We start from the raw sequence: 12,192 nt of genomic DNA, 5'->3' as shown, positions 1-12,192 counted from the left end.
GTAATTTCGTTCATCAAAAATGTGTCGGACTTTAAAAACAACTTACTGGATTTGTAGAAATTGTCATTGTAGAATAAAAAATTACAGTAAATAAATTGTATGTTATAAATGTATGTAATAAATGTCCTGAACTTTTATTATTTAGTACATATTTATACTAGTCCCATCGTACATTGCTTTTTTTCATGTAACAATAACGTAATGTAACCGTAGCCTCAATAATTATTGTTACATTCGTAATTAAACAGGTCCTTACCCAACCATGCATTTCGGCATTTAGTCTCCAATGTAACAATAATATTTTTATTATTGTTACATTTCCATGTAACCGTAGCCAGTGCCTTTAAATAAAGCAAATCCCGACATCCCGAAATCCAAAAAAAAGGATTCCCGGATCCCGAAAGGGTCAATCCCGAAATCCCGAGCTTAAAAACACCCGATCCCGGAGTCCCGATAAAGGTCCTATCCCCCCTCTAGTATGGTTGTAGCAAGTTCTTTAGTGCTGTTTGTATTTCTGCGTATTAATCTGAAGAAATTTTTAGAGTTGGGTTCACTTTCCAGTTTTTTATAAAATTCTTTACATTCAGTTGCTCTTTCTTGCCGTAGTCTTTTTCTTACGTTTCTTTTTGCTTCCTTCAGTTCCAAAAAACAAGTGTCCTCACCTCTCTTTCTCCCATGAAGGTCCCATATCCTGTGTTTCTGTTTGCTAATCGTAAGCAACTTTTTTGGATGTTGTGAAACTTTTAGTCTTGGGCCGCGGATTTTCAAAGTTTTTGTCGGAATTGTTTTCCTTGCAGCTTGTTTAATTGCATCTATTAGATTATTTGTTTGGTCTTCTGTTGTTACTTTTCGATTTTTATTTTGATCTAATGATTTTTTTACTGCTTCACTGTAAATAGCTGGTACACACTTTTCCCATTCTGTTTTATGCAGTACTTCGTTGCTGAAATTTGATGATTTGATGATACCCTGAAAATACTATAAAGTCCATTTGCGAACAGAATGAATTTCTAATTCAATCATTAATACAACTCGAGTTATCTTCCGTGATAAAAGAAACGAAAGTAAATAATTGACAAGAAATTTTTCCTTAGTTCCTGCATATAATTTGTTCGAAATATGTCTGAAAGTTGTTATTGGATCCCAGAAGTAGGTTAGTATAATGGGTTTCTTTCTTTGCAAACAAATACCTTCTACTAGTATGATCATTCATACAGTTCAATAGGTACAGTAGTCTTTTTGCTCATGCATGCATGCTTTTTTAGAAATTATTTATATATATACTTATCACTGTGTATCATCGCCACCGGAAATTGGGTACTAACGAAGCGGAGAGAAATAGAAAAAAAAGTAAACAAGTTAAGAATTCATTCAATTTAAAGAGGGTGGTAAAGGGGGGTGCTTGCACGAAAAAAACGTGAAATAAGACAGAATTTCACGTTGAACGTGGAATAATTTCTGTAATGAACGTTGCACGAAAAATAAATACTTTTATTTGAACCTTTTGTCACTGAGTCATTGTCTTCTTGTATATATTAACTCTTTGTTTTACTTGATATTCCCAATTTAGTATACACATTTATGATATAATTGGTTTACGGCTTTTAAAAGAGTATTTCTTGACGATCCCTGCCAAGTGTTTGAATTTTATTTAAAAAATACCGAGCACGCAAAATAAGACTTTGAAAATCACGATGCACGTAAAATTAAATAAGCAGAACACGTTGAACGAGGCACCCGTCTTGCACGACTGAACGTCAAATAAAAAAGTAAAAACACGTTGAACGTGAAATAAAAAACGGCGATCACGTTGCACGAAAATAACCCTTTACCACCCTCTTTAAAGCATTTCCACTCATTTGATGAGGGTGCCACTTAAGAAATGATTTTCTGATATATATATAATTCTTTAAATAATTAGGCCGATAAGTACAAAATTAATACAAGATTTTGAGTAATACTCCAAAACTTGCCGCTTAGTACCGGAAAATTTCGAGGTCGATCATCCTCTGTCGCCCCATTCTCAAGATATTGAACTGTTTTTCATTATTTTTCCAAACACGTTTTTAGATTATTATAGTGTGGCATCATATTTACTGAAATTTGTTGTCAAAAACATGTTTTTTAAAGAATATGGACAAAAACATTGTTTGTTTGTTGTACGGCGAATTGCAAAATAACAACTTTTGTCTGTACGGCGTCTTGCAATATATTATAATTTTAAGAGGAGATTAATTGCTGTTTAGATAATAACAAGTGACGATATTTTGTTGATATCAAAGCTTTACAGGCTTACAAATATACAAAATGTCTTACTTATCAAATATTATTAAATACATGTATATGCCGTTAATTCAGTTCAGAAGGCCTCGTTGCGTACCGCTTTTCGATTTTGTACAAAAAGGTTTTTTTCAACCATATTATCCTAAATACATGTATATATCGTTATACTACTAACGACTGTTGTCTTATTTGTTGTTAGGTTGAAATTGTGTAAGTTCAATAAAATAAACCGTCCATTCATCTTTTGTTGGTGCTACATGTAGCTTTTTTTTTTAGATAAAAACAGTACAGATGTGGTATGATAGCAAATAGGATAACTATCCATCAGTATAAAATAAAGTGTATGCAAGCAATTACATGCTATCGTACGGCCTTCAACAACGAAAACTCGTACCTTATAGTCGGCTATAACAGGCACCAACAGAAAAATGTGGAAGGACTCAACAAGAAAACTAACGGCCTAACTCATATACAGTGTAACAAAACAATTTATGAAAACATCAAAATAAGATAGAGATGAAGCAACGACAACCACCGAACCACAGGATCGTGAATTCAGACAGACAAAATTAAGAAAATACTTTGTTGTCATCGAAAGTAAGGAGAAACAAATCGTGAATTGCATTTCGAATTAATTTTCTTGTCAGTTTCTTTTTTAAAATATATAATTTGTATACATCTAAAAATGCTGTCAAGCAAATGGTGTTTCTATCTAATGCATTTTATCTAATGCATAATTAGATAGGAGGAGGGGGTCCGTTAACATGTTAACAACACCTCGATTTTGGCAAAAACAGTTAACAACCAATTTTAAATGCTGATCAGAGTTAACAGCAACTTTAATTTACCCTTTTTTCCAAACGAACCCAAAAGCAATGAAAAGGGGAAGTGCATATCGTCAGTGTATTCAAAAATTTGAAAACCACTGTACAAAGTCGCAGAAATGCCAAGCTTCCTAAGGAATCTTTTATAAAGCTGACTAATTTTCAGAAGACACACGCAAGTACCGTATTTTTTTTATTGACACATGAACAGACAGTTGAACCAAGGATTTGTATAGTTACTATACAAATCCTTGGTCCATCTTTACATTTCTGAAGTCTTAGACTAGCAAGTTTGACATCAATTTGAGAACCAAGTACTCATTTTCGGCCTCTTCTACCAGGCCACACTGTTCAGTTATTTTACGAATTGCAAATTGAAAAGGTAATTTATTTTTCACAATTCCGTCCAGGTACTCTGGGTCAATATAACTTATCAAACATTCCATATACATCTGAATTATTTTCATCATAGGACTGACCAGAGTTTTAGCTGGATAAGAAGTGGTCTTTCTTTTAACGTTTTGGATACATTACAAATAGCAGGCAGATATAACTACATTGGTTAGACGTATAAAGAGGGGCATGAGATATCCCTAAACATGTTTAACACTGCCGCATTTGTTGCACCTACATGACCCAACTTGAGTCCGTAACCTTTGCTACATTTGTATATAGTCTTTCTTACATAAATAAGGCCGTTAGTTTTCTCGTTTGAATTGTTTTACATTGTCTTATTGGGGCCAATTATAGCTGACTATGCGGTATGGGCTTTGCTCATAGTTGAAGGCCGTACGGTGACCTATAGTTGTTAATGTCTGTGTCATTTTGGTCTTTTGTGGATAGTTGTCTCATTGGCAATCATACCACATCTTCTTTTTTATATTGTATTTATTTCATTTTTTAAATTTTGGTTCATTTCTATGTTTCAAGAAACAAACATTGAACTTCTACCCCCTTTTTGTAGTTAAATGATTGCTCACTTAGGAGAGAGCTTCAGGTATTTCAATACACAGTTAGAAGTTTAGTTTCGCATTATAGCCATCATGGTGAATTTTCTAAATATGAAAGTTTTTGTACAATTGAATTGATTTTTAGATAGTTGAATAATAATATAGCCTTCCTAGTGGGTTTTATATGGACACTTAGATTGTTTTTAGCATGTTTTATAAGCCATTTTTCAGTTAAAATACGTTCCTATCCGTACCGCCTTAGATTTAGAAATTTTGTATTGTTTTTCAACAAATATTTGACGCTCGATCTTTTCAATTTTATGGAAAAAACAGCAAAAATGCATATGATTTTTTTTTACCTTTTGATAGATATATGTCTATGGTTTCAGGAAAGGTATCACTCTTATTGATTGAAATTTTCCTTTGGACCAAGTTTTTGAGATCTTTGTGACATGTTCAACCCCCATTTTGCATGTTGCCATGGTTAAAAAAAATATATATATATATATTTCACTATTATAATTAGTATTGGAAATCAAATCTATGGACGATTCTCTTTCCATAAATATACACATGCATAACTCAAATAGTAAGCCTTATTTATTAGGAAGAAAGGGAAAGAGGGTGTTTTAAAAATTATGAGTGTCAATTCTAAGTTTTTTTTCCTATCTGTGAATTGACACCCCACCCTAGTGCATAATTTTCTCGTTGCGTTGGTTTTTTCTTCTATTTGGTCGGGCTTCTGTTTCTTTGACATTTTCCTCATTTCCATTCTCAATTTTATCAAGGATTTACTATACTCAAAGATTTTTTAAAGACATGTACAGTTACATATATGCTCTTTATGTCACTCCTTTGCGGAAGCAACGTAAAGAAAGAGATGGACAGCAGATTTTAATGTGATTCTTGTAAATAACAGTTAAGATCAGTAAACAGAGAAAATAATGTCAAAAACAGTGAACACTTTAAGTATTAAGTAACAGATAACAGGAATCTTAATTTCAAATAAACAGTTAACAACATTGCAAATTTTAACAAAACAGATTACAGACAGTGGGTCGAAAACAGTGAACAGTTTTTAAAATTTATCAGTCAAATAACAGTTTTAAACAAATTAAAACCTTGAAAAGGACAAAAACAGTTTAACATAAAAGCGTAACCCCTCCCCTTTTCAACCTTAGATATTTGAACTTTATACTTTATTTTCTTTGAAAGGACTGTAAATAACTATTCTAAAATTAGCAAGTTGCCGTACAGTTGAAAACAAGTTGCCATACAGTAAATTTGTCAACACGAGCAAGTTGCCGTACCCTTGACTTTATTTTTTATGGTCTATATTCTTTAAAATACATCTTTTTCACAACAAATTTCAGTAAATATGATGCCACACTCTAATAATCTAAAAACGTGTCTGGAAAAATAATGAAAAACAGTTCAATATCTTGAGAATAGGGCGACAGATGACGATCGACCTCGAAATTTTTTGGTACTGAGTGGCAAGTTTTGGAGTATTACACAAAATCTTGTATTAATTTTGTACTTATCGGCCTAATAATTTAAAGAATTATATATCAGAAAATCATTTCTTAAGCGGCACCCTCATCAAATGAGTGGAAATGCTTTAAATTGAATGAATTCTTAACTTGTTTACTTTTTTTTCTACTTCTCTCCGCTTCGTTAGTAGGTGTCAGACCACCAATTAAAAATCCCTATCTGTTCAACCAAATTTTGCAATTTTCACAGCTTTCTAAATATTTTACCTTAAGTTTAACTTCAAGGAAACCATGTATATCCTGAATTGTACATGTGTCACCTTTCTACATGCCAATTTTCAACCAATGTTTAAAGTCTTGTAACAAATTTCTGATCTTGAAAAGACAGGTACTACCAAAATAACTCCCGGTTTTCTGGAAATCTTAAATTAGTGTACTATGTAGCGCATTAATCCTGAATTTTTAATGCAAACTCATAGACAAGTGAATTTTGCCTCAAAATGGTCTAAATATATTTCCCTTTCACCAAAAGTTTCAAGTAATTGGTGGTCTGACACCTAAAGAGCCAAAAAAGTTGCTCAGAAATCTTTGCTTTGCTTTATTCTTAATCCTTAGTCAATTTGAAGTCAGAAACATCCTATCTGAGCATAACGTGACTTATATTACAAATTTCACAGCTATATTTAAACTGACTGTAATGTATGACTTTGATAGAAAATACTTGAAAATTTCATTTTGGACTACAGGAACATACACTTTCAATATCAAGATCAGTTTTGTTGATTTTTTTCTTGTTTGTTCTACTTCTTAAAAGACTCTCCACAATTTTTACAATGGGTTAAGTAAAAAATCCAAGGTATTGAAGAGTCAAGGAATATTGACCCCCCTTTTTTACACCTGGTGTAAGTAATGGTACTATTAAATGATCAAAAGTGCAGTCATGGTCATTAAACTGTTTTTATTTACTATCAGTTGATACAACTTAAGGTGTAAAACTTTCATTTGAGATTATAAATGGGATTTTTGTGAGTTTTTGCAATGTTTACATCAGGCTATGTTATCTGCCATATACATGCTATGGCGCAATGATATAAGGGATAAAAATCGAATAATTTCATTAAATCTTGAAGACAACAACTTTTTTTGGTGGTAAAATAACCATGTTTTAATGTTAATACCATACAAACAACTTACTGTGCATTTATAACAATTTGGGACATTTTTTTAAGTGAAAGCATATTGTCAGGGTGGGAAAAGCTAAAAATAGCACAAATTCAAGTCTAAGGCTCTAAATTTGCAATATGTGACTTTTTGCCCCCAAAAAGATTGAAATGTGACTACTATCACTTCATATGATCAGTTAAGTAAAAAAAATCAATTGTTTTCTTAATTTGGGGTTTCACCGCATTTCCCTTAAAGAGCCAAAAAAGTTGCTCAGAAATCTTTGCTTTGCTTTATTCTTAATCCTTAGTCAATTTGAAGTCAGAAACATCCTATCTGAGCATAATGTGACTTATATTACAAATTTCACAGCTATATTTAAACTGACTGTAATGTATGACTTTGATAGAAAATACTTGAAAATTTCATTTTGGACTACCGGAACATACACTTTCAATATCAAGATCAGTTTTGTTGATTTTTTTCTTGTTTGTTCTACTTCTTAAAAGACTCTCCACAATTTTTACAATGGGTTAAGTAAAAAATCCAAGGTATTGAAGAGTCAAGGAATATTGACCCCCTTTTTATACGACCGCAAAATTTGAAAAATTTTTCGTCGTATATTGCTATCACGTTGGCGTCGTCGTCGTCTGCGTCGTCGTCGTCGTCGTCCGAATACTTTTAGTTTTCGCACTCTATCTTTAGTAAAAGTGAATGGAAATCTATGAAATTTTAACACAAGGTTTATGACCACAAAAGGAAGGTTGGTATTGATTTTGGGAGTTTTGGTCCCAACATTTTAGGAATTAGGGGCCAAAAAGGGCCCAAATAAGCATTTTCTTGGTTTTCGCACTATAACTTTAGTTTAAGTTAATAGAAATCTATGAAATTTTGACACAAGGTTTATGACCACAAAAGAACGGTTGGGATTGATTTTGGGAGTTTTGGTTTCAACAGTTTAGGAATTAGGGGCCAAAAAAGGGCCCAAATAAGCATTATTCTTGGTTTTCGCACAATAACTTTAGTTTAAGTAAATAGAAATCAATGAAATTCAAACACAATGTTAATGACTACAAAAGGAAGGTTGGTATTGATTTTGGGAGTTTAGGTCCCAACAGTTTAGGAATTAGGGGCCAAAAAGGGACCCAAATAAGCATTTTTCTTGGTTTTCGCACCATAACGTTAGTATAAGTAAATAGAAATCTATGAAATTTAAACACAAGGTTTATGACCATAAAAGGAAGGTTGGTATTGATTTTGGGAGTTTTGGTCCCAACAGAATAAGGGGCCCAAAGGGTCCAAAATTAAACTTTGTTTGATTTCATCAAAATTGAATAATTGGGGTTCTTTGATATGCCGAATCTAACTGTCATGACTGTGTATGCAGATTCTTAACTTTTGGTCCCGTTTTCAAATTGGTCTACATTAAGGTCCAAAGGGTCCAAAATTAAACTTAGTTTGATTTTGACAAAAAATGAATCAGTTAGGTTCTTTGATATGCTGAATCTAAAAATGTACTTAGATTCTTGATTATTGGCCCAGTTTTCAAGTTGGTCCAAATCGGGGTCCAAAATTAAACTTTGTTTGATTTCATCAAAAATTGAATAAATGGGGTTCTTTGATATACCAAATCTAACTGTGTATGTAGATTCTTCATTTTTGGTCCCTGTTTTCAAATTGGTCTACACTAAAGTCCAAAGGGTCCAAAATTAAACTTAGTCTGATTTTAACAAAAATTGAAATCTTGGGGTTCTTTGATATGCTGAATCCAAAAATGTACTTAGATTTTTTTATTATGGGCCCAGTTTTCAAGTTGGTCCAAATCAGGATCTAAAATTATTATATTAAGTATTGTGCAATAGCAAGTCTTTTCAATTGCACAGTATTGCGCAATGGCAAGAAATATCTAATTGCACAATATTGTGAAATAGCAAATTTTTTTTTAATTAGAGTTATCTTTCTTTGTCCAGAATAGTAAGCAAGAAATATCTAATTGCAAAATATTGTGCAATAGCAAGATTTTTTTTTAATTGGAGTTATCTTTCTTTGTCCAGAATCAACTTAAATCTTTGTTATATACAATATACAATGTATATACAACTCTTCTAAACATCAACCCAACAATGTTAGATCTGTAAATTTGCTTTCGCAAATTTTTTGGTTCTTCCCTGGCCGGGATTCGAACCTATGCTATTGTGATATCGTGACACCAAATCGCCTGCACTGCAGCCGTCCCGCTAGACCACACGACCACCTGGGCTCTCAAAAAAAGAGCTTTCGCTGGCCGTGTGTTACCTTTCCACGTCAGTTTTAATCTAGCGGCGTACTGCAGTACATGATATATAAGGCATGAAGATGTTATTATTACAGATCAGCTTAATTATCTATAGTAAAGGATCCTACAAATAAATGTAAGATACAGTCACAGAAAATAATTATATTTAAAAGTATATTCACTTTTTACTACCAACTGATAAATTAAAATGATCTTTACCATTCAGTGATAACAAGCAGTTTTTTTACATCTTAATATTTTATGATGTATTCAAATGAGTAGTTATTGTTGCAAACTCCATTAGAAATTTTAATTGAGATTAGTTTTGGAATAAGGGAAAGGGGGATGTGATTAAAAAAATTGGGTTCAATTTTTCTCATTTGAAATTTCATAAATAAAAAGGAAAATTTCTTCAAACATCTTTTTGAGAGGATTAATATTCAACAGCATAGTGAATTGCTCTAAGAGAAAACAAAAATTTTAAGTTCATTAGAACACATTCATTCTGTGTCAGAAACCTATGCTGTGTCAACTATTTAATCACAATCCAAATTTAGAGCTGAATCCAGCTTGAATGTTGTGTCCATACTTGCCCCAACCGTTCAGGGTTCAACCTCTGCGGTCGTATAAAGCTACGCCCTGCGGAGCATCTGGTTTACACCTGGTGTAAGTAATGGTACTATTAAATGATCAAAGTGCAGTCATGGTCATTTAACTGTTTTTATTTACTATCAGTTGATACAACTTAAGGTATAAAACTTTCATTTGAGATTATAAATGGGATTTTTGTGAGTTTTTGCAATGTTTACATCAGGCTATGTTATCTGCCATATACATGCTATGGCGCAATGATATAAGGGATAAAAATCGAATAATTTCATTAAATCTTGAAGACAACAACTTTTTTTGGTGGTAAAATAACCATGTTTTAATGTTAATACCACACAATCAACTTACTGTGCATTTATAACAATTTGGGACATTTTTTTAAGTGAAAGCATATTGTCAGGGTGGGAAAAGCTAAAAATAGCACAAATTCAAGTCTAAGGCTCTAAATTTGCAATATGTGACTTTTTGCCCCCAAAAAGATTGAAATGTGACTACTATCACTTCATATGATCAGTTAAGTAAAAAAAATCAATTGTTTTCTTAATTTGGGGTTTCACCGCATTTCCCTTAAAGAGCCAAAAAAGTTGCTCAGAAATCTTTGCTTTGCTTTATTCTTAATCCTTAGTCAATTTGAAGTCAGAAACATCCTATCTGAGCATAATGTGACTTATATTACAAATTTCACAGCTATATTTAAACTGACTGTAATGTATGACTTTGATAGAAAATACTTGAAAATTTCATTTTGGACTACCGGAACATACACTTTCAATATCAAGATCAGTTTTGTTGATTTTTTTCTTGTTTGTTCTACTTCTTAAAAGACTCTCCACAATTTTTACAATGGGTTAAGTAAAAAATCCAAGGTATTGAAGAGTCAAGGAATATTGACCCCCCTTTTTTTACACCTGGTGTAAGTAATGGTACTATTAAATGATCAAAAGTGCAGTCATGGTCATTTAACTGTTTTTATTTACTATCAGTTGATACAACTTAAGGTATAAAACTTTCATTTGAGATTATAAATGGGATTTTTGTGAGTTTTTGCAATGTTTACATCAGGCTATGTTATCTGCCATATACATGCTATGGCGCAATGATATAAGGGATAAAAATCGAATAATTTCATTAAATCTTGAAGACAACAACTTTTTTTGGTGGTAAAATAACCATGTTTTAATATTAATACCACACAAACAACTAACTGTGCATTTATAACAATTTGGGACATTTTTTTAAGTGAAAGCATATTGTCAGGGTGGGAAAAGCTAAAAATAGCACAAATTCAAGTCTAAGGCTCTAAATTTGCAATATGTGACTTTTTGCCCCCAAAAAGATTGAAATGTGACTACTATCACTTCATATGATCAGTTAAGTAAAAAAAATCAATTGTTTTCTTAATTTGGGGTTTCACCGCATTTCCCTTAAAGGTGTCAGACCACCAATTAAAAATCCCTATCTGTTCAACCAAATTTTGCAATTTTCACAGCTTTCTAAATATTTTACCTTAAGTTTAACTTCAAGGAAACCAGGTATATCCTGAATTGTACATGTGTCACCTTTCTACATGCCAATTTTCAACCAATGTTTAAAGTCTTGTAACAAATTTCTGATCTTGAAAAGACAGGTACTACCAAAATAACTCCCGGTTTTCTGGAAATCTTAAATTAGTGTACTATGTAGCGCATTAATCCTGAATTTTTAATGCAAACTCATAGACAAGTGAATTTTGCCTCAAAATGGTCTAAATATATTTCCCTTTCACCAAAAGTTTCATTTCTGCAAATTTGTGGGTTAGTTTAGGTAAACAATGACATCAAAAGCACTTTTTTGTGTCAGAGTAGGACTACTTTTACATACGTTCTAAATTGGAGGGTGTAATTGGTGGTCTGACACCTAAAGAGCCAAAAAAGTTGCTCAGAAATCTTTGCTTTGCTTTATTCTTAATCCTTAGTCAATCTGAGCATAATGTGACTTATATTACAAATTTCACAGCTATATTTAAACTGACTGTAATGTATGACTTTGATAGAAAATACTTGAACATTTCATTTTGGACTACAGGAACATACACTTTCAATATCAAGATCAGTTTTGTTGATTTTTTTCTTGTTTGTTCTACTTCTTAAAAGACTCTCCACAATTTTTACAAAGGGTTAAGTAAAAAATCCAAGGTATTGAAGAATCAAGGAATATTGACCCCCCTTTTTTACACCTGGTGTAAGTAATGGTACTATTAAATGATCAAAAGTGCAGTCATGGTCATTTAACTGTTTTTATTTACTATCAGTTGATACAACTTAAGGTATAAAACTTTCATTTGAGATTATAAATGGGATTTTAGTGAGTTTTTGCAATGTTTACATCAGGCTATGTTATCTGCCATATACATGCTATGGCGCAATGATATAAGGGATAAAAATCGAATAATTTCATTAAATCTTGAAGACAACAACTTTTTTTGGTGGTAAAATAACCATGTTTTAATGTTAATACCATACAAACAACTTACTGTGCATTTATAACAATTTGGGACATTTTTTTAAGTGAAAGCATATTGTCGGGGTGGGAAAAGCTAAAAATAGCACAAATTCAAG

At 32.2% G+C, this 12,192-nt stretch overlaps 1 protein-coding gene across 1 annotated transcript in view; it reads left to right on the top strand.

The window, feature by feature from the left end:
* Positions 1–1,024: 1,024 nt before the first annotated feature.
* Positions 1,025–12,192, top strand: part of LOC139497502 (uncharacterized) — a 52,991-nt gene continuing 41,823 nt past the window's right edge. The window contains exon 1 of the mRNA XM_071285731.1: positions 1,025–1,153. The gene's annotated coding sequence lies outside the window, so the exon portion shown is untranslated. The remainder of the gene's footprint in view (positions 1,154–12,192) is intronic.

Source organism: Mytilus edulis, chromosome 12 (assembly GCF_963676685.1).
Source record: "Mytilus edulis chromosome 12, xbMytEdul2.2, whole genome shotgun sequence".
Lineage (NCBI taxonomy): Eukaryota > Metazoa > Mollusca > Bivalvia > Mytilida > Mytilidae > Mytilus > Mytilus edulis.
Note: the sequence above shows the minus strand (reverse complement) of the source record. Positions and strands in the feature narration are given on the sequence as shown.